This window comes from Aethalodelphis obliquidens, unplaced genomic scaffold (genome assembly GCF_003676395.1).
Source record: "Aethalodelphis obliquidens isolate GAN/ISIS:26980383/991018 unplaced genomic scaffold, ASM367639v1 scaffold7, whole genome shotgun sequence".
NCBI lineage: Eukaryota > Metazoa > Chordata > Mammalia > Artiodactyla > Delphinidae > Aethalodelphis > Aethalodelphis obliquidens.
Window position 1 is genome coordinate 52,834,854 of NW_020837951.1, and position 23,084 is coordinate 52,857,937.

At 39.9% G+C, this 23,084-nt stretch overlaps 1 long non-coding RNA gene across 7 annotated transcripts in view; it reads right to left on the reverse strand.

The window, feature by feature from the left end:
* Positions 1-23,084, reverse strand: part of LOC113620088 (uncharacterized) — a 148,476-nt gene that overhangs the window by 77,071 nt on the left and 48,321 nt on the right. Inside the window, exon 1 of one of the 7 annotated variants that reach the window (XR_003432657.1) lies at positions 3,726-4,610. The exons of the other annotated variants lie outside the window; for them this stretch is intronic. This is a non-coding gene — a long non-coding RNA (uncharacterized LOC113620088). Of the gene's footprint in view, positions 1-3,725; positions 4,611-23,084 lie in introns of those variants that run through there. 7 annotated transcript variants of the gene reach the window in all.

Consider the following 23,084-nt stretch of genomic DNA (forward strand, 5'->3'; position numbering starts at 1 on the left):
GGTAGTTCTTAGCTCTGGCTGTGAAGTAAAATAATTTGTAGAGATTTTTTAAATGTAGATTCCAGTGGGCTATCCCAAGTCCTACTGACTCAGACTCCCAGGGTTGGGAGTGGAATCGGGGGGAAGCAGGCACTTGTAGTTTTTAACAGAGTAACGTGGTACGCCACCTACGTTGTAAACCGTAAGGAGGACATTAGGCATTTTCCCGTTCATGCAGGGATAATTCTACTGGCAAACACCAACACAAATTTGAAACCAAGAGCCCCAACTCTACGTGTGCAGCAAAAAAAACAATTCATATGGACAGGCCACAATTTTATTCATTCAAACCATAGTATTCATACCATCCTGTTTTCAACATGTTTAAACTAAGGGGTGTGAAGGCGATCGTAATGATTGGGCATGGGGATGGGCACGGTGGGAGCACATGCTGGAAACAAAGAATGAGACTGCCTTTTTCCAGTCTTGCAACAATCCCCGATGTTGACTGGTCTGAGGCCATGGGGAAGGAAATCTCATCCTTCACACTCTTGCTACAGCTTTCCAGGGCCATTTCAGGAACAAAATGATCTGGGCATAATTCTGATTCCCTGATCTGAGGCTATTCTCTCACCTGAGAGTGGAAGGCTGTACTAGTGAGGGCCTACACTCAGGAAACATATGCTCGGGAAGTGGTGTTCAGGGCTGCAGGAGAGTCCCGACGTTCTCTACGAATCCTCTCCATTTTTAGAAAAGGTTCTTCTGCATTTCAGGCAAGCATGAAGATCCCCCACCTTGTGTGGTGTAAGTAGATAACTGGTGATTCTACTGCTGGCCTTTTCATTGTGCCGGGGAGTTCAGAATGCAGTTTCCACACCAAAGCCCAGATTCCTCTTGCTTACCTCTTGGAGCCAGGGACCTCATGCTCATAACCAAGGAAGAGTCTGAGATTCACTGTCTCTTACGAATTTCTTTTCTTTTTGGGCCTACAGCAGAGGCTGCAAGCAAGTACTCTAGAAGCACAAACCATGCAAATCCAGTGCCGATGGCTGAAATAAGTATTTACATTGTACTTTGTCTCTGGCTACTATGTAGTGAACACACACTCTGTGCCTGGCCCTTTATTTACATTATCTCCTCACCACAACCTGTGAAATAGGTTTCAGGGGCCTCCTGTTCTACAGAGCGGGAAGCAGATGCAGGTTAAGCAACACTCCCAAAGCCATGCAATGAGTAAGGGCCGAATCCAGGAATGAATCCCGGATCGGATTCCAGAGTCGAAGGTCTGTCAAACATCGGTTGTATGTGAAAAGCAATGAGGAAAACCTAATTTGGATTGATGGCTAGATGGACAGATAAACAAGTAGTACTACATAAATATATAGATACATAGATATAATAGAACATACATTACAGAACCTAGGTGGTAGTTATATGGGTGTTCTCTGAAAGATTCTAAGCGAAAGAGTAGCATTGACATATATGCACTACCAAATGTAAAATAGCTAGCTAGTGGGAAGCAGCTGCATAGCACAGGGAGATCAGCTCCGTTCTTTGTGACCACCTAGAGGGATGGGATAGGGAGGGTGGGAGGGAGACGCAAGAGGGAGGGGATATGGGGATATATACGTATAGCTGATTCACTTTGTTATACAGCAGAAACTAACACACCATTGTAAAGCAATTATACTCCAATAAAGATGTTAAAAAAAAAAAGTTTCGTATGTTGGAAAAAATTTGAAACCAAGTGTTGGGGAAAAGAAAGAAAGGGAGTGAGGGAATCAAAGATATAGCCAATGAAACATTCTTTCAAGGATCTGTCTCTTGTTTCACTATGCATTTTAGAATTTTAAATTCAACTTAATTCGACAACTATGTATCGAGGCTTTATTGTGTGCCAGGCACCAAAACACCTGCCAGCCTAGGGTGCTAAATTCATGGCAGGCGCTGTAAGCACACACAACAGAACACTTCTGGGGTTCAAACCCAGAAGCTCACCCTAACTTAACCTGCAGTACGAGGCTGACTTTGATAAAGGGCTGTAATGAATGGGTGAAGAGCTACAGAAACACGAGGACAGATAAACTAATAACTGACAGGTCTGGGAAGATGCCTGGGAACAGGTGAAATGTGAATTGTGCCTTGGAAAACAGCGAAGATGTCAAAAGGTCTGAACTGTTTTTACTCAAAACTCTTCTAACCCAAACACGTGGGTTTTTTTCCCACACCAACCAATCCTCTGATACCACCTGACTGTCCTACAATGCAATTCAATTTTGATACTACCTGCTGGAGGTAGAGTCAGAGCCCATAAGTTAAGGGCTCAGTCCCCCCAAGACTGTCCCCAGTTTACTTATTTATTTTATTTTTGGCTGCTTTGGGTCTTCGTTGCTGCGCACAGGCTTTCTCTAGTTGCGTCGAGCGGGGGCTACTCTACGTTGCGGCGCGCGGGCTTCTCATTGCGGTGGCTTCTCTTGTTGTGGAGCATGGGCTCTAGGCACGCAGGCTTCAGTAGTTGTGGCACACGGGCTTCAGTAGTTGTGGCACACAGGCTCAGTAGTTGTGGCGCACGGGCTTAGTTGCTCCACGGCATGTGGGATCTTCCCAGACCAGGGCTCAAACCTGTGTCCCCTGCATTGGCAGGCGGATTCTTAACCACTGCGCCACCAGGGAAGTCCCTGTCCCTAGTTTAGATGCCAATCGAAGGTTGTGGGTCCTTTGTCATAACTCTGGTGGCACTTTTGAACACAGAAGACTCACAGCCATGTGCTGTGTGCACTCAACTCCAGGAAGCTAGCTCAGACTCTCTGTACCTTAGATACCACTCAGCCATTTCTATCCTGAGGTTTTGCAGTCTCCTTGGGTTCTACTTGGGAAGTCATGACACCCCAAGTCATGTGGGGTTTCTGCATTTACCACCTTTCCCCCTGAGAAGCAGGGCCAAAACCTCTTTCTCAGAAGGGAGAGGGGCCACCAGCTTCTGAGAGCTCTCTCTGCTCCCCTCTCCCTTTCCACCTACCCTTCCCTCCTCCTTACCAGCACACCCGGAAAACTGCATGTTCTCCAGAGGTAAGAAGCCTTGGTCCAACTCATCTTATAATTTCTATGCCAAGTGCCTTTAGAGTCTTGACTTTTGAAAATCAAAAGCTTTTTTCTTTTTCCTGTGCTTTGGTGAAACTCCTTTTCCCCTGATACAATAAATGATGCCTGAATGAGGTTAGGGGGAGAGGTCAAGGCAACAGGAGCTGCCAGAGGGGGAAATTTGTTCATATATTAAAAACATCACTCTTCCAGTGTCCTCACCACCCTTCAAACTTGGTTCATCCCTTGAGCAGAGGGCAAAGTGCACGTTGCATCCTCCCTGATAATAATTACCCCTCCCTGTTCTTGTGTCTCAGAAGAATTTCAGTTCCAGGTGACCTGCTCTAGACTGGCTGCAGATTGAATCCCAAGGGAAGTCTAAAACCTAAGAATGACGCATCTCACACCTCGAAAGTTGCCTCAGTCTTAGAGTAACTTCTGACTCTCTGGAGGTTTTCTCAAGAAATTCAGCAGACAGGTCCCCAAGCTGCCAATCACCAAGGTGTGTAAATGACTCGAAACATAACTATCTTAGTTGTATGGCTGGTGTGCCCGCTATACAGTCTTCGAAAAATTATTATAACACAAGATCCTTAAGTTGGGGCGATGTGCTTCTCGAGCTTTCTGTGCCACCACAGCAAATTAAATATTTCTCATCCTCCTACCTGGCCACGCACAGCTGGTCTCGTGCCCTGTTCGTTGAGACATCTGCTCCTTGTCACCCCTTGTGGCATGTCTTTGGCTAGACACTATGGTCCTTCCTTTGGTTTCAGTTACCCTTGGTCCATATGACAGTCTTCTGTATCAACTATGGGGTCTGAAAGAGAAGTAACTTGTCAGTTGAAAAAAATCTAAGTCAAAAATGCAGATGTTTGAGAAAAAGATGAACTTGATGCTTTTATTCACCAGTTGCACACCCCAAATGAGGACCTAGAGAGTTTTAGTTCTGAAACATAACTATATATGAGAAAGACCCCTCAGTTCAAGTTAATAAATACCCATAGGGTCTCCCACCATAAACCCACACAGATAAAAATCAGAGATGCTCCTCCACATTCAGCAGAAAGAAATTTTCCTTGTCACAAATTAAATCCTCCCTTATGGCTGTGGATTCATCAGCAGACTTGCTCATAATGGGCACCTTATGAACGACAGCTGGGAACAATAAATCATTTCTTGTTACAAAGGCTGCTCGATCTGGTTCAAAATGGCAGACTTCCTGCTGGAATGAACCTTCTCTGGGCCAATAATAATATTTCTAGGGAAAAAGTGGATAGGATGGTGGCTGCAGTAGAGTGAGACACACACGTGCAGGATCTGAAAGGGAACATTCAGCAGCTTGTGGCTTCACCACCGTACATCTGTTCTAAAACAACACCCAGAGGAGATATCGACCTCAGATATGCTGAGTTTTTTCACCCACTCAGAGTTGAACATTAACTATTCAACTGAACTTTTATTATCTAGTGAAAAATAATACAAATGCACAAGATCATTCAGGGAGTATGTTGTACGGCTGATACCATATGCCCTCTGTTCCTCCCTTCCACCAGGGATGAAAGAAGCTTTTCACTTCAAGAACAGAAATTTAAGACATGTGACCAATAATGCTAGAAGATATGAATAAAACATTGATTGGGCTTTGCAATTCTGAGAACAAATCACCAACAGCTCAAGCAGTGATCATTTAACCAAGACCCTGAAATATATTTGTTTAATTTGGTGTTTTATCGATCACTTCCATTGTCTTCTTGGCACTGGGAGAAGTGCACAGGCAATTTCTCTCCCAACATACTCCCCGCCTCAAAAATAAAGCACATGCTTACAAAAAATCTCTCTTACCTAACCAGACATTTTCTGAGAAGCACATACGATGGTGTTTTAAACTCAAGGCAGCACTCAGACCTGTGAAACATTTTTCAAAGCCCCTGAAAACTTCACTAAAGAAGCAGAATCCACATACTTCACCCAGTCTGCCTGACTTAAAGTAGCGTGAGGCTAGAATCGTCCACATGTAGAGTTAAACAATAACATTCTCCCAGGAGATACATGCTGTGAGAATCAATAACCTCTTCTCAAACCAGCAAATTGGTTTCAAGTGTTTCGGTTCACTGGTTACATCCAACAGCCACGGATAAGAGGCCACCTTCCGAGTGAAAGGGAAGGGGGTGATGAATTCCTGAAAAATACGTTCTCATCAGAATTCGTGTGTTTCATACTACATGGGTGGTGTTTGTAAAAATCTTTGGAAACTACACTGGGGTTTACTTTCAGGCAATCCTCTTTGTTGGAATTTTAACAAAAATGCTTTTCTCAGAGCACTGTGTGTGTACTCTCTAATTTCGTAAAAACAACTCACTGCCAAGTAATTGTTTAAATAATTTGATATCTTCAGGACTTCAGGGTTTCCTTAACTTTGCAACCGTATTATTCTTTCTAAAACAAAACATATTTTCTAGAAAAGTTACGGGCCCTTCTACTGAGCTACGGGCTCTGGGAATATTTGTCAGAAAATCTGGTCACTGAACTCACACAAAGTTCATGTCCCTCATTCTCAGGCAAGTAGCCTGTGTTCTTTCTTTCTTTTCATTCTCTGAGTGCCTTTCACCCTTCTCTCCAGCAATGTCTATCATCACCTCCATAAGTTGACTTCGCTCCCCTGTTCAGAGGGCTTCTATACCAATCTTTCTAACTTTGGAAACACCTTTCCTCTTCTTCCTCTTAGAGTGCAATATTTAGACAGAAAGTCTAGCTCAAAGTACAGTTACTTCTATAGTCTAGATGCATGAAAGGTCTTCCTCTAGAGGAGCAGCTGTATCTTCTACTTAAATTCACACACTTTCAAAAGGGACATACACAGAATAAAGGAAAAGGGACTTATGCTAGCCGGTCCTATCAGCTGGCTTACGAGGTTATTCTTCCCCTGAATGGTCCCCAAGGCTCCTCTCCAATGCCATCTGCCCAGTCCCATGCTCACTACTAGAATGGCAGACCTCAGGACACACCTGTCAGAGAAGCCTTCCCCTATGGAGTTCTGGGAGTTTCTAGTAATGGAGTCCTCTTTCCCTCCACATCCCCTAAGTCCCTCTCAAGGCCCACAGGGTCTTAGTAGATTTCAAGGCTTGAAATTATGGTTTTAGTTCTATTCTTAATATTTTGAGGAATCTCCATACTGTTTTCCACAGTGACTGCACCAATTTACATTCCCACCAACATTGTATGAGCTGTTCCCTTTCTCCACATTCTCTCCAACACTTGTTATTTCTTGACTTTTTGATAATATCCATTCTAACAGGCATGAGGTGATATCTCATCGTGGTTCTCATTTGCATTTCTCTAATAATTAGTGATGTTGAACATTTTTTCATGTGCCTGCTGGCTATCTGTGTGTCTTCTTTGGAAAAATGTCTATTCAGTTCCTCTGCCCATTTTTTTTTTTTTTTTTTTTTTTTTTTGCGGTACACGGGCCTCTCACTGTTGTGGCCTCTCCAGTTGTGGAGCACAGGCTCTGGACGTGCAGGCTCCGTGGCCATGGCTCACGGGCCCAGCCGCTCCGCAGCATGTGGGATCTTCCCGGACCGGGGAACGAACCCATGTCCCCTGCATCGGCAGGCGGACTCTCAACCACTGTGCCACCAGGGAAGCCCCGCTCTGCCCATTTTTTAAATCAGGTTGTTTGTTTTTTGTTGTTGGGTTGTATGAGTTCTTTATATATTTTGGATATTAACCCCTTATCAGATATATGATTTGCAATTATCTTCTCCCATTCAGTAGGTTGTCTTTTCATTTTGTTGATGGTTTCCTTTGCTGTGCAGAAGCTTTTTAGTTTGATGTAGTCCCATTTGTTTATTTTTACTTTTTTCCCCTTGCTTGAGGAGACAGATCCAGAAAGGTACTGCTAAGACCAATGTCAAGGTGCGTACTGCCTAGGTTTTCTTCCAGGAATTTTATGGTTTCAGGTCTTACATTCAAGTCCTTAATTCCTTTCAAGTAGATTTTTATGTGTGAAGTAGTAGTCTAGTTTCATTCTTGTGCATGTGGTGTCTAGTTTTCCCAACACCATTTATTAAAGAGACTGTCTTTTCACCGTTGTCCGTTCATTGCTCCTCTGTAATAAATTAATTGTCCATTTATGTGTGGTTTTATTTCTGGGCTCTCAGTTCTGTTCCACTGACTTATGTGTCTGTTTTTTCTGCCCATACCATGCTATTTTGATTACCATAGCTTTGTAATATAATTTGAAATCAGGGTGTTTGATACCTTCAAGATTTGTTCTTTTTTCTCAGGATTGCTTTGGCTATTCAGGATCTACCATATAATCTAGCTATTTCACTTCTGGGTATTTATCCAAAGAATATGAAAATACTGATCAAAAAGATATGCACCCCCATGTTCACGGCAGAATTATTACAATAGCAATGACATGGAAACAACTAAAAGCCTATCAACAAATAAAGGATAAAGAAGATGCGATATAGGGGCTTCCCTGGTGGCGCAGTGGTTAAGAACTTGCCTGCCAATGCAGGGGACACGGGTTTGAGCCCTGGTCCGGGAAGATTCCACATGCTGCAGAGCAACTAAGCCCTTGTGCCACAACTACTGAGCCTGTGCTCTAGAGCCTGTGAGCCACAACTACTGAAGCCCATGTGCCTAGAGCCCATGCTCCGCAACAAGAGAAGCCACCGCAACAAGAAGCCCGCGCACCGCAACGAAGAGTAGCCCCTGCTCACCGCAACTAGAGAAAGCCCACACGTGGCAACGAAGAACCAACACAGCCAAAAATAAATAAATTAATTAATTTTAAAAAAAGATGTGATACACACACACACAATGGAAAACAAGTCAGTCATAAAAAAAATGAAATCTTGCCATTTGCAACAACATGAATGGACCTTGAGGGTATTATGCTAAGTGAAACAAGTCAGACGGAGAAAGGCAAATACTGTACTGTATGATTTCACTCATATGTGAAATATAAAATAAACAAACAAAACAAAAACAAACACATAGATACAGAGAACACAGTAGTGGCTACCAGAGGGGAAGGGAATTAGGGGAAGGGCAAAATGGGTAAAGGGTGTCCATAGCATTGTGACAAATGGAAACTAAACTTTTGGTGGTGAGCATGCTGTAGTGTATACAGAAGTCAAAATTGTAAACATGGAAGTTATATAATGTTATAAACCAATAAAGAATAATTTTAAAATTTTCAATTACTGCTTTAGAGACACTATGGGTTCAACAGGCCTTTGTGAGCTATCCTAGGCATCCTACTAACAATAATTATACTTTAGCTATTGATAACCTCATATACCTACTACATTTAGAGATGGGTTAGATATGATGGCCAATGTTCAGAAAGCATCGAGGAATGACTCACGGGTTTCTTAGGTATCCCATTTTAACTATTTGGTCCTTCGCTTAATCATTGACTACCCCTCTATGGTTTTTAGACTTATTATTTTTCTTTCTTCACACTCTTACTTCATCTTGAAGGAAAAAATTCCTACTACTTAAAAATTAACAGTGTATACGGCCCTTCAGCATTATTCTACCAATCCCCCAAATCAATTTTAATACATATAATTCCCAATTGATTTCTGTTATAATTTTTAAACTAAGTTTAGTCTTTCCCCCTTACATAATTTTTCTGTTTAGTATAATTTCCTTCATTGAAATGAGAAAACTGAATTTTGATATAGTGGTAGAAGATTTTTAGTTACAAATAATGGGAACCAAACTTGAACCAACTCAAATACAAAAGAGAATTTATTCAAAGAACATGACGGTGTCTCACGGATCAAATGCAGAAGTGCAACCAAAAGACTGCCCATTCCAGAATGGGCTAGAATCCCTTGGGAATTTCACTCAGTATCCTGTCTGCTCCTCTCTGTATGCCGGTTTCAGCCTCTTACCTTAGAAGTCTAGCTTTCTCCAACATTCAATCTATAATACAGCTCTGTTACAGCTCCTGTATTTTTATGTTCTGGGTTTATCCACAGAGGCTGACCCTCAGCCCCTCAGTGTCTCTATTCCAAATTTCAAGGAGGGGAATGTGGCCCTGATGTAGTCAGGTGATCAGCCCTGGTCAGTTGACTATGACTGGATGTGGGTGGGTGCAGGAGTTCAGGGAAGAAATAGCCAACACCAATTCTGAGTTCCCAGAGAAGGGAGAATTGTTACGAACTTGGCAGACACCCCATATGGAGAAGGAGGGAAACAATAGCTCCTTTACTTTAGTAAACATGTGTTAAGCGCCAATCATGTACCAGGGCCAGGCTAGGCTCATGGACACAAAAATAAGTGCAGCAAATTCCACCTTCAAGGAGTGTAACACCCCACACTTCCTGTGAACACCCTGGCCTCCACATATGGTCACAAACCTATAGCAAATAGCTAAAAACTCAGTGCACTATATATAGACCCAACATGCAAGATAGTCATTCTGTGGAGTCAACGTTCAGCTCTCATCTTGGACAAGAACAAAACATTTGCAGACAGAAAACAAACAGTTAAAGTTTTATTTCCAGTTGCTGTCAGATGCTAACAAACGAGCAGAATAAAATATAAAATTTATAATGCAGATAACTGGTATTTCTATTTGCCATCATTCATACATCTTCAAGGGAAAAAGGTATATGTCTATATGTTCACCAGTAGGAAAAAAAAATGCTAACTTAAGATCTACAACATGTCAGTCAAGTTGCTAGATAGGCCCAGACACAAGAGTAGAGAGCAATAAGATTCTGAGCCAGAAGACCTGGAGTCTCATTATACTAGCTGTGTGACCCCAGAGGGCCATACACCCTGTAGTTTTACCTGTAAAGTGAGGCTCTTACCTCCCTAACAATGTCAGCATGCAGATGTAAGAACTAAAAGGAAGAGTAAGCAAGTAGAAAATGAAGCACTGAGAAGGCAATCCAAATAGAAGTATCAGCTACAAACAGAAGTAAGGAAGCAGGAACCCACAAGAACTACTGGGAGGTTGGGAGGCTGACCTGAGGAGAAGAGAGGGTCTGTAGAGATGCTGTGGTACGATGTAGGCTGAAACCTCAGACAGGACCCTTCTGCTGAGGAGTGAGGAACTAAGGGAGTAGATAAAAATGGGCCAGACCACATAAAGATTCCTTCCAGACCTATGGCCTGATGACCAGATAGCTAACCTATAGGCCCTAAGCTTCCAATTTTCCCTCACGTGACATGCCCCTCTCTTTGCAGATTTAGTTGTGCTTAGTCTTTCCTTTTCAAACAAATGGGGGGCGGGGGGTGGGGGGGAAGCTCCCTAGTTAATTAGTAACTTTCACCTACAAAAATAAATGTTACGAGCTTCCCTGGTGCCACAGTGGTTGAGAGTCCGCCTGCCGATGCAGGGGACACGGGTTCGTGCCCCGGTCCGGGAAGATCCCACATGCCGCGGAGCGGCTGGGCCCGTGAGCCATGGCCGCTGAGCCTGCGCGTCCGGAGCCTGTGCTCCGCAACGGGAGAGGCCACAACAGTGAGAGGCACGCGTACCGCAAGAAAAAAAAAAAAGAAATGTTACTATTATTTCCTTCAGCTTCCTTATCCAGCCCAATTTCCCTTCCCTCCTATTGCCTCTCAAACCTTTCTTTTATGTTTCCTTTTCATGAGAAGCTTAAATTCAAATTAGCTGCCTCTCTAGAAAGCTTTCATCTTCTCTTCAATTTCTCGTATTTTTGCCCTCTATCATTTTATTTTTGCCTTTTCAGACTTCACTAAATCGCCATTCATTTGCATGAGCCTTGCTGTCCATTTAAAGTGCTATAGACATTTGATCCTTATATAGCCTATAGGCACTTTAAATCAGCAGAATTGTTTTTGAGTTTTCTATTGCTATCTCATACGATCCCAAATGCAGAACAAGTGATATTAAATGACTTTTAGTTTAATAAGTAATGAAAACATCATAAAAAATATTTTTTACTTTTATAATTCATTCCTCTTTTATTTAGAACATGCCTTCTCAGTGATGGTGATATTGCCCCAAGAGGATGAAAATTGGTTCATGTGGGGCAAACTTAGATATCACAGTGGTTTGTGGCCCTCCAAACCTTGAACCTATCTAACTAGATCAATAGACACACAGCACACTTGTAGTATTAAAATTTCACGGTGGGAGACAGCAATCAGGGAAGAAAACTATCTACAGAGGCACCATAGTAGGGAAATAATGAAAAAAATTTTAAAGGTTGAGGAAAACAATTTAGAACTAACCTATACTTGCATAGTACATCAGTTTATAAAAGCATTAAAGTCTTCCGTTTAATGTCCACAAAAACCAGGTGAATTGGGTGCTATTAACCTCTTTTCCAGACATGTAAATTGATGATCAGAGAGCTTACTCCCTAATTGTAAAAGTGTGATGGCCAATTCCCCCTCCATCTATGACAGTACAGCATGTACATTTGTTTAAAGCAGGGCTCCTCAACCTCAGCACTATTGATGTTTTGGGGCAAGATAATCCTTTACTGCAGGGGGCTTTCCTCTGCAATGTAGGATGTTGAACAGCATCCCTGGCCCCTATTCAGTAGCATCCCCTCGACCACCACCTCCACCAGTGAGGACAAACAAAACATCTCTAGGTACTGCCAAATGTCCCCTGGGGAACAGGGTGGGGAAATCACTCCTGGTTGAGAATCATTGATTTAAAGCCTGCTTATGAAGAGAGACTACCATCTACTATTTTTAAATTTGTATATAGTGTCATGAGAGCTAAGAGTTATGGAGCATTTACCAACATACCAGGCATTTTATATGTATTGACTCATTTAATCCTCCCATCAACCCTATGGGGTAGATAGTAGCATCCATCGTGCCCATTTTACAAACAAGGATACCAGTTGGAAGGACTGCAGTCAGTAAACTGTGAAGCTAGGATATGTGGATACTGGTGTTGCACTATATCACAAAGAAGTGTTTAAACTATTGACCCAAATATAACTATTTAGTCCATGCAAAATAATCTGCATGATTATGATTACGTTGATTTTGAATTTAAACCCAGAGGTTGCTGTAAATGGCATTATTTCATTCTTTTTTATGGCTGAGTGATATTCCATTTATACATTTATGTGTGTGTATATATGTGTTTATACACACACACACATATACCACATCTTCTTTATCCATTCATCTGATGATGGACACTGGGTTGTTTCCATATCTTGGCTACCGTAAATAGTACTGCTATAAACATCGGGATGCATGTATCTTTTCGAATTAGTGTTTTCTTTTTTTTTTTTCCAGATATACACCCAGGAGTGGAATTGCTGGGTCATATGGAAGTTCTATTTTTAGTTTTTTGAGCAACCTCCATACTGTTTTCTACAGTGGCTTTGCCAATTTACATTCCCACCAACAGTGTTGTTACACAAGGTCCCTAAATTCAAACTGCTTACAGGCTAGCAGAAGAGGAATACCATGTCCACAGATAACTGGAGATTACACCAGTGGTTCTCAAAACTGTAATTCTCTAATAAGACTGAATAATAACCTTTCCCAAATTTTCAAGTATAATTAAATTTAAAAAGAGAATTTAAAGTTTTTTACATTTTCTTTAAGTCTTAGATATCTGCCTCTTCTTGTTCCTGAAAAAGCTACAAAAAGGCAAAACATGAACAAGTATGAAAATATGAATGAGTAGCAAATAAATGTCTGGGGCAGAATTTGGACACTTGAGTAGCTTAAAGTACTTATTTTGTGGACTAGGTAGTCATGCAATTTATATTATTTCCTATTTTGATGATAAAATTAAATATGAGTATTTCATGACTTCCAAACACTCTAACATCTAAATAAGGTTGAACTAGATTGATTTCCAGGGTGGGCTCTGCCCCTGATTTTCCTTTACAACCCCCATCAACTGGCATGTTGTACAAACCCTTTATGGTATTAATGGGTTTAATTATTAATAATGAATACAATGAAGAAAGAATCTTAAGAAGAATAAGGAAAACTAATGGCATAAGAATTCAGAGGAGAGACTCCAGGCTGAGTTGGTGAGAGAGACTGGCTAGTTGTTCACAAATAATTTCTCTCTTTTTTGCTTCTTTTTCAGGACACACAAAGTTAGACATTTACCAGCATATCTTGCATTTAGAGATAGAAATACAATTGATTTACATCCAAGGGAATGTGGGAAGAAGGCAGGAAACCATTTCTAGACCTGGCCCATGAAACCCACCAGCTGAGGAGAGAGGATTTTGAGGACCTGGAAGTTCATAGAGCCACTAGCTGCAAGCAGCCTTTATCCCTGCAACACTGCCTGGAGGAAAACTACCCAACCAGGAACAATGCTTCCACAGTTCATGAGGAAGAAAAAATGTCTTATATTTGGTCACTGGGATTTGGGGGCTCTTTGTTACATTAGCTACCCTGACTAATACATTTGACTAAACCTGAAACCAACCATCCCAATGCTCAAAATCAACCACGACACTGGAGTCTTTTTCAGATAAGCTGCTTCATAAAATCCCTAACACTTGCCTCTGTTTTGCCTCTAGAGACAACAGTACCACTATTTTTAGGGTAAAGATAGGTTTGTGAATAGAACACCTAAGGTCACACCTGAAATAAGCCTTGTGGAATAAGGAAACTCCATTGAACTAAATGTGCTTTAAAAAGCCTGTCTTCATTTTCATGTACCTTTAAATACTACAAAGAGCATGCCTGTTTTCCCCATGCGCAGGAGATAAACATTAACATCCAGAAATATGTCAAGAACAAAAACTTGTCTGTGAGAAAATACAGACAATGGTTGCCCAGCAGACCCAGAGTATTTAACTTAGATCCTACCCTGCCCCATCCCACGCCATCCCATTTCTGATTAAGGCTTACTGAGCACCTACTGTGTGTGAGCCACTGTGCTTGTCACTAGGGACAAGATGAAGATGGCATCAAGATGAAGGAGGCAGCCACTGTCTGCAGGAAATACCCTGTTCAGGAGACAACTGTGTACACAATCAGTTCTACAGTGTGAAGTAGGTATTTCTAGTCTATTCAAACAGGGCATAGTGACAACACAGAAAAACAGTGTTTACCACTACCTGGGAAGAATTCCCACAGGAAGTGCTCCATAAGGGTCCCAAGTCCCCCCCTGAAGTGGCAGCTTCTTTGACTTTCCTCCAATTATATACAAACTGACAGCTTTGACTGAACACTAGCTAATTATCCAGATATGAAAATACAGTAAAAAAAAAAATATGGAGGCCACCCTCATCATCAAGAATTTGAACACTTGCCACCTATTTATATGTATTGGTACATCTGCTAATGCTATATAAATATTAGAAACATAATGATGCAATGTTAACTTTAAAATAAATATTAAAAACCGTTTTTACTGAAGTATAGTTAATTTATATTAGTTTCAGGTGTACAACATGGTGATGCAATATTTTTATAGATTATACTCCATTTAAAGTTATTACAAAATAATGGCTATATTTCTCCATGTTGTACAATATATCCTTGTTGCTTATTTATTTTATACATAGCAGTTTGTATCTCTTTATCCCATTCTCCTATCTTGCCCATCCTCCCTTCCTTCTCCCCACTGGTAACCACTAGTTTGTTCTCTGTATCTGTGAGTCAGTTTTTGTTTTGTTATATTCATTAATTCTATTTTTTAGATTCCACATATAAGTGAAAATATACAGTATTTATCTTTCTCTGTTTGACTTATTTCATTAAGCACAATACCCTCTAGGTCCAACCACATTGTTGCAAATGGCAGAATTTCATTCTCTTTTATGACTGAGTAATATTTCATATCTTCTTTACCCATTCACCTGTTGAGGGACACTTAAGTTGCTTCCATATCTTGGCTATTGCAAATAATGCTGCAATGAACAATGGGGTGCATGTATCTTTTCAAAGTAATTTTTTTCATTTTCTTAAGATATATGCCCAGGAATGGAGTTGCTGGATCATATGGTAGTTCTATTTTTAGTTTTTTGAGGAACCTCCATACTGTTTTCCACAGTAGCTGCACCAATTTACATTCCCACTAACACTGTACTAGAGTTCTCTTTCTCCACATCCACACCAACATTTGTTATTTGTAGACTTTTTGACAATAGATAGCCATTGTGACAGATGAGGTGATATCACATTGTGGTTTTGATTTACATTTCTCTGATAATTATTGTTGTTGAGCATCTTTTCATGTTCATCCTTTCATGGTCTGTTGGCCATCTGTACGTCCTCTTTGAGAAAATGTCTATTCCGGTCTTCTACCCATTTTTTATTCGGGTTTTTTCATTTTTTTAATATTGAGTTGTATGAACTGTTTATATATTTTGGATATTAACCCCTTATCAGGCATATCATTTGCAATATATTCTCCCATTCAGTAGGTTGTCTTTTTGTTTTGTTGATGGTTTCCTTTGCTGTGCAGAAGTTTTTTAAGTTTTATTAGGTCCCATTTGTTTATTTTTGCTTCTGCTGCTTTTGCCTTAGGAAACAGACCCAAAAAATACTGCTACAATTTTGTCAGTGTTCTGCCTATGTTTTTTTCTAGGAGTTTTACGACTTCAGGTCTTACGTTTAGGTCCTTAATACACTTTGACTTTATTTTTGTGTATGGTGTTAGAGAATGTTCTTATTTCATTCTTTCACATGTAGCTATTCTGTTTTCCCAGTACCACTTATTAAAAAGACTGTCTTTTGTCCCTTGTAAATTCTTGCCTCTTTTGGCATAGATTAATTGACCGTAAGTTCATGGGTTTATCTCTGGGCTCTCTATTCTGTTCCATTGACCTATGTGTCTGTTTTTGTGCCAATACTATGCTGCTTTGATTACTGTAGTTTTGCAGTATAGTCTGAAGTAGCATAGTCGGGGAATGTGATACCTCCACCTTTGTTCCTTTTCCTCAAGATTGCTTTGGCAATTCAGGGTCTAAAATAAATATAAATTCGCTATATTTTCCCCTATAGTCAACAAATGTCTTGGGGGAGATACTTTGAGACTCTGCAAATCCTTCTGTTCCTCAAACCTTTGCCCAAGGTTCCAGCATCCATCAGTGGATCCATCTATAACAATGATTCCTGTGAGGGTTACCTAGTGGTAATTTTCTAGACCCTTCATTCTTTTCACCTTTATTAATTGGAATTCTACTGCAAAGAAGAGCTGTCACTTCTCCTAAATATACAGTCCACCCTTGTTATTCACAGATTATGTATTGATATTTGAGAATTTGCCTATTTGCTAAAATTTATTTGTAATGCTTAAATCAATACTTATGGCACTTTCTTGGTCATCCATGGACATGCGCAGAACAGTGAAAAATTTAAGTCATCCAAAGCACACATTCCCAGCTGAGGCTGGAGAAGGCATTGTTCTGCCTCCTTGTTTCAGCCCTCATACTGTGAACAAGAGTCCTTTTCTTGTTATATTTAGTGCCACATTTTTCACATTTTGGTGCTTTTTGTTGATAACTTCACTGTTTAAAATATCCCCCAAGCATAGTGCTTAAGTGCTATTCCTAAATTCAAGAAGGCTGAGGTGTGTCTTACAGAGAACATATGTGTGTTAGATACACTTCATTCAGGCATGAGTTATAGTGCTGTTGTCTATGAGCTCCATGTTAATGAATCAACAAAATACATTAAATAAGGTGTCTTTAAGCAGAAACTTAAAAAATAAAGCCAGGTATACAGCAAAGTATATTGATCAATTGATGAAAAGGTTTTGACCAGAGAATTACAGGAACCTAACCCTGTACTTCCCCCAGAAGCAACAGTTCAGTATTCACAGGGACTTTACAGAACATAACTACCGCGAATAATGAGATTTGACTGTATCTATTTTAACAGTTACTTATTTATATCACTATGAACTCGTGGATATTTATATTATCGTATGGGTTACAATCTGGCACTATCATTATCTATTTTATTGCTCAAAATGTTCCATCCTTAGCCATTTTGGGAAAGTAACTTCAGAGTGAAAAAGTCTAGTAGTGACTCTCTTGGCCAGACAATCAAGATCAACAGCACCAACAGGAATACATATCAACATCATGAATGCTGTGAGATGTACTGAGAAGGCTGAGGAACCATTTCTGCGGCATTTTTGATGGGGACCTCAGTCGAATCATGAGAAGACTCCAGACAGGCCTGAAACGAGCGGCATGCAGCAATATGATCAATGTTCTTTGGGGGGTGTCCAGGTCACAAAAGACAAGGAAAGACAGAGGAACTGTTATAGAGTACAGGAGACCAGACAGAAATAACTAAATGCAGTGTGGAATCTTAAATCAGATCTTGGGAACAACCACAATAGCAAAAAGATATTAGTTGGACACTTCAAAGTGAAGTTCAAATGCAGTCTTTAGTTCATGGTACTATGCCAATGTTAATTTCCCGGTTATGATAATTATACTACAGTATGTATGATGCTAACATTGGGGTATGCTGAGACAGGGACATATAGAAATTCTCAGTACTATTCTTGCAATTTTTCTGTAAGTCTAAAAGTAATTTGAAAGTTGACCATTGGATGGTCTTGCATACCCCTGGGTGCAGAAGTTGGAGAGTTGCGGGCAACTTCATTTCAGAGACTGTGGAGACAGGAAAGTGCTCAATTTTCCAGAGAGTCTTTCTACATCCAAAATCCTTTAGGGAATAGTGGAGAAAATAAATACTTTCTACTTTCAGATATTATAGAAGGTTTGGTTGTTCAAAGACAGGAGACTTCTCTTCTAGCTGTTGACCTTGGGCAAGCCATACACATAGTTTCTTTATCCATAAAATAAAAGGGCTAAAATGAATAATCTTACCTTATATCTGTTATATAATGAAATCTTATTATTCTAAATTAACCTTGTTATTCAGCATTTGAAATCATGTACTGTAAGAATATCCTTTTAGGATGCTTATTTATTCTACTTTCTTAGTAATAAGCAGTAGTAGTGACATCTCACAGGAACTCCAGGAACCAAATGGCAATAGTTTGAAGAAATTCTGCAGCAGTGCCCCCTGAAGCTCATTTATAAATGGATATAGTTTACATACTCACAAACAATATAAATATATCTAAAGAATCAAGAATTATGCAGCCCTCTAAAATGTGTAAGTCACGAGACCATTATATGGAAAAGCAGATCATAAATGTGTATAATGATTTCAGATAACATTTTCCAACACAAATATTTTTAGATGGAGATAAGGTAGAACTTCTAATTATCGTCTGAAAGAGTATTATTTTAGAAGACATAAATCACTGACAGAAGGAAATACACATTATATACTGATAAAACATAACATTTGGAACAATAAAATATTTATTACATTTAATCTACTCTCTATTATAAGGGAAATCATAATGTTGTCAGATGTTGCCAAGTTGGCTGAGAACTTAGATTTCCTGGCCATTTCATAATTAATACCATTGGGGAAATACTAGGAGACTGGATTGAGAAGGAAGCAATGGATTTGATATTCATGAGTGTGTAATGGTCACTCTTCCAGGGCAACAGAAGAAGTGAGTGAAGGGAGTAGGGGAATGTGAATCCTTTGTGGGTTAATGAGATGATTTCTCCTCCTGACAAATTCATCAGTTCACTTAGGACAGTTAAAGAAGAAATGAGAAATGAAGAAAATGACAAGTTCAGTTTATGGCATCTCATATGGGTAATAATTCCCTGACCCATTTTATGGAGGACAAAAAAGGTACTGTTAAGAAATTTATGTATTGCTAACCATCATTAATACACATTAAATTATTTTTCTCAAAGATAATAACTCTTTAAAAAATTAATCCTCTAATCACTAATAAATTTAATTAAAACAATGAAATCTAGTATTAATGAAGTAGAATGGTGACCAGAATAGTGTATCATTAATACTGTGGGCTCCTCTCTGCTTGAGTTTTCATCCTTACTTACTTTGGTCAAATAATTTCATTCTCTGAGCCTTATTTCCTCATTTAACATGAGAACAATAGGTCATACTTCATAGGGTTATAATGAAGATTAAATGTAATAATGTACATAAAATGCTTGGCATAGAGCTAGTACACAGTATAAATATAAGCTATTATTATAATGTAACTTTTTAGCAGAGAAATTGTATGCAGGTATCTGTATAATTAGCATATAGATGAAGGAGACAGGAAAGAAATACAGCAAAGTATTAACAGTGGTTATCCTGTGCGGTAAGATTATGGGTGATTATATTTTGCTTTATTAGTGTTATTTTGCCAAACTTCCTACAGTGGACAAGTACTTCTTCTATAATCAGGAAATGCATGTTGTTTTAAAAACCAAGTAAGGTGAACAAGAACTGTAAATTCACATATACTTTCCTTTATGTCCTTCTTTCTTTTCAATAATACATTATCTAGTCATTTCTGACCCAGGAACAAACAAAGTAGGCTATAGACAGCTCACTTCTACTTGATCAAAGTTAGGCTGGGATATAAGGAATCTTCAAGAACGGAATGAAATGATAAAAATCAATGGGGGAGGGTGGAGAGCTCCCGGGAGCATGGAACTTGAAGAAATAGATACAGGAGAGGACACGCTAAGAGAGGAAACACTGCCCAGATCCTCACAGGTCAGAGAGGCTGCCAACAGAAAGTCAGAAGAAAGAAAAGACCAGATATTTTAGTGTGGAGAATCTTACGCAATAACCATCCATAGGAAGTTTTTTTAAAAATCTATTGTATATCTAAAAAAGAAAATTAGAGTCTCCTGTGGTGAATGAACCTTGCCATGCCACTGAGTAACCATTCTCGGTGGCTCTTTTCCAATCATGCTCACAGGTTGATGATTATTTGTATTTCATTTCAAAACTTTGTGAAGAAACTTCTGACAGTAATAAGGATCCAAACAACCAACAGATTAGACGAGGAGCTTTCTATTTGCCCTTTCTACTCCTAATTAAACGTCCAGTTTATTCTTCATGACTGCTATTCCCAGTTTTGTATACAATTGCAAAACTCACTCCTTGTGGTACAAACTGGCAATGACCTCACATAACTGGGTGTGACCAGAGTAGCAAGGTAGACTAGAAAGTAACCTCCACTGCCTTATCTTGGGTTATGTATTTCCTTTACCAAAACATGATGCTACTGACCTACCACTCGTCACTGGGATGTATTTTCCAGTGAGACTAAGATATTTATGCTTACCCAACCATACATGCTACTACTCAATCTTTCCCAGGGACCAATCTGCCCCTGGTGAAAGGTTCAGCCTGTGGCCACAGGAGAGAATCAAGAATGACAATGAAACTAGGGATCGAATCCATGACTTGGTTTCATTGACTCTATGAACTAGAGGCTGCCCATCAGTCAGAAAGGGTATGGGTTAGGGTGAGACAAAGGATAATTCCACCAACTCATTATAAATGGCTAGAGGCTATTTACTGGTAAATGACTAAATGAATGACTAAGGGTTGCTAAGTGTGTTATTAATAAACTAAACTTAGTATATTGCCAAAATTTACTACGAATTTATTCTACATTCTCTTAAGATGGCTTAGTGCCAGGCAACACTTACCAATGTTAAAAACAAACCAACCAACCAAAAAACCCTCCCACCAGGCATACCCCACAAAGAAACAGGATTTCTGTAAATTTTTAGAAAGGATATTTAGGGAGGACCCTCACCACTGTAGATCTGAGCTGGTGAGGTTTTTAATTACTGTTAATATTCCTTTTTAATTATAAATGCTCTTAGTTTAGCATCTTCATTATAAATTTAGTTTGCTGTGGGTTGTTTAAGAATAACAACTACTGTTTGAGTGTTTTTTTTAGTCCAGGCCCTATGCTGAGATTTTACGTACTCATTTATTGCTCTTAAGACCCCTTTGAGGCAGGTAATGGTATTGTACTCATTTTACAAATGATGAAACTAAGGCACAGAGAGGTTCGATAACTTGCCTGACATCACACAGCTGGCAACCACAGAGACAGAATTTGAACTCAAGGATCTCTACTCTAGATTGGGGGTCAGCAAACTTTTTCTGTAAAGGGTCAGTTGGTAAGTATCTTAGGATTTGTAGGCCATATGGTCTGTACTCAGCTGTAGTAGCCCCAAAGCAGCCACAGACACTAGGTAAACAAATGGGCATGGCTGTGTTGCAGAAAACCTTTATTTATAATAACAGGTAGCGTGCAGGATTTGGCCTACGGGCCATAGCTTGTTGACCGTTGCTTTAGAGCCCTCACTGTTAACCACTATACCATTAACATACGCCTTCTGAGCTTCCATTGAAGCACATATGAGATTAGGAGACTAAAATATTCTAATAGCTATACTGACACACTCAGAGACATTGCAATTCAAATATTAATCATTCACGCCCTTATTGATAAAGATGTAAGATATATGCTTGTACATTCATTGGAGATGTGAGAAAATTTTGTTTGCTTTTTTTTAAATTGCAACATATGATCAAGATGAGCATAATAAGATTATCTGATTAAGTCCATGGTCTAGGTTGTAAAGATCTATGACATAAAAATCTATACATAAGCTCATCATTCGATTTTAAAGTAAACATATGATCCACATATTTTGAACCCAATTGCTTTATATATTCTAGCGGAGTACAGGAAGTAGGGAGGCCAAAGGACCTTCTGAGCTACCTATAATGGCTACAGTCCAAAAATGTTTGAGAGCCAGCACTCTAAAGGACTGAGCTAGGGAAGCTTCTAAGTCCCGAATACGTCTGGGAGGAGATCCCAAATGGGAACAGTAAGGCATGAGGGCATTTCGTTCCATTCAGCAGCAGTCTAACTCAGTGGTTCCTGTGAACCACTGAACTGAACTGTGTCCCCCCCCAAATTCATATGCTCCAATGTGACTATATTTGGAGACAGAGCCTTTAAGGAGGTAGTAAAGTTAAACGAGGTCATAAAGGTGGGGCACTAATCTGATAGACCTGGTATCCTTCTAAGAGTCACCAGAGTTCGCCCTCTCTGCATGTGACAAAGAAAAGGCCACACACAGTGAGAAGGCAGCTGTCTATAAGTCAGGAAGAGGGCTCTCATCAGAAACCAATCCTGCTGGCACCTTGATCATGGATTTCGAGCCTCCAGGACTGTGAGAAAAGAAGTGTTCATTGTTTAAGCCACCCGGTCTGTGGTTTTTCATTATGGCGGCCCAAGCAGACTCATATAGTTCCCAACCTTATAATGTAAAAAAAAGCTATTAACTTCCGCAAGGTATTAATTGGTTGAATATTCACTATCTGTTGACTGAGGTTATATATAAATACATATATACACACAATTTGATATGATGAGTTCAGTAGTGCCTGTTACTAATCATAACAGTATATAAAAGTCTTCGGGAAAAAAGCTGTATATACATTTGGGAGGTATTATTTTATTCAGTCTGCAGATATGTTTTCATAGTCAACCCTCTACAATCAGTAACCCTGTTGACCCCCTGGCATCTTTGGTCTTTGGGGTAGGAATCACCTATTCCCAGACCCTTTTAAGTCTGGCTAAATTTGCACTACCCTTGACTCAGTCTCCCTCCCTCACAGGCCCTCTGACTGAGGGCACGGCACACACAGAATGACATGTGTCAGTTACAGTTTGAGAAAATGATCTAGTTGCAGGGATCCCACGAGCCAGGTCAGATTTTAGGCCAGGGAAGAATCATGGCAGCAATCGGACTGAAAGCTGACCTGTTGCTATGTAACTCACCACATCAGTGTTATCTGCCTGAAGCTCAATGAGAAACTACATCATCTTCACCTTACATCTCTTTCTCTATCCCTTGTGGCATTTATCACTGTAAGATCTTAATTAATATTGTTAAACAGTAGAAGGGTCTAGACCAAGGGTTTCCGAACCTGGCTTATCATCAGTATTACCCAAGGAGATTTTAAAACTATGGGTATCCAACCCCATCCTGAGCATCTCTGAGGGGTTGAGGGGTGGGGATCTGAGGACCTCAAGTTTACTATCCTCCCCCTGGCAACTCTGCTGCAGCTATTTTTTTTTTTTTTTTTTTTTTTTTTTTTTTTCGTGGGGGGGGCTCTTTCCT